This window comes from Eimeria mitis, genomic scaffold (genome assembly GCF_000499745.2).
Source record: "Eimeria mitis Houghton genomic scaffold, Emh_scaff2263, whole genome shotgun sequence".
In the NCBI taxonomy this organism is placed as follows: domain Eukaryota; phylum Apicomplexa; class Conoidasida; order Eucoccidiorida; family Eimeriidae; genus Eimeria; species Eimeria mitis.
Genome location: NW_013570592.1, coordinates 5,251 through 5,598, shown reverse-complemented (window position 1 = coordinate 5,598; position 348 = coordinate 5,251). Strand labels below are relative to the sequence as shown.

The window sequence follows — 348 nt, the reverse complement described above, 5'->3', positions numbered from 1 at the left end:
TCCAAAGACTTTTCTTTTGCATCATCCCAAGACAGCGGTGTTGTCTCCCTCACTGCTGCTGCTGCTGCTGCTGCTGCTGCTGCTGCAGGTGTTTGGGGGTGAGCAGCTGGTTGCTGCTGCATCGAGCAGCAACTCATTTGGTTCTTCTTTGCTGCTGCTGAACTATGGGGGGACCCTCAGCAAGGTGCTGCTGCGGCGGCCTGCATGCGCTGACGACAGCAGCAGCTGTCTTCGACATATATGCAAGCAGCAGCAGCAGCAGCAGCAGCAGCAGCAGGAATACACGCTGCAGCAGCAGCAACACCCCCTCCATGAACCCTGCTGCAGCAGCTGCTGCGCCTGTCTATG

At 58.0% G+C, this 348-nt stretch overlaps 1 protein-coding gene across 1 annotated transcript in view; it reads left to right on the top strand.

Annotated features, from left to right (window-relative positions):
* Positions 1–348, top strand: part of EMH_0051230 (uncharacterized protein) — a gene marked incomplete at both ends in the record, with an annotated part of 8,588 nt that overhangs the window by 3,275 nt on the left and 4,965 nt on the right. The window lies entirely within an intron of this gene.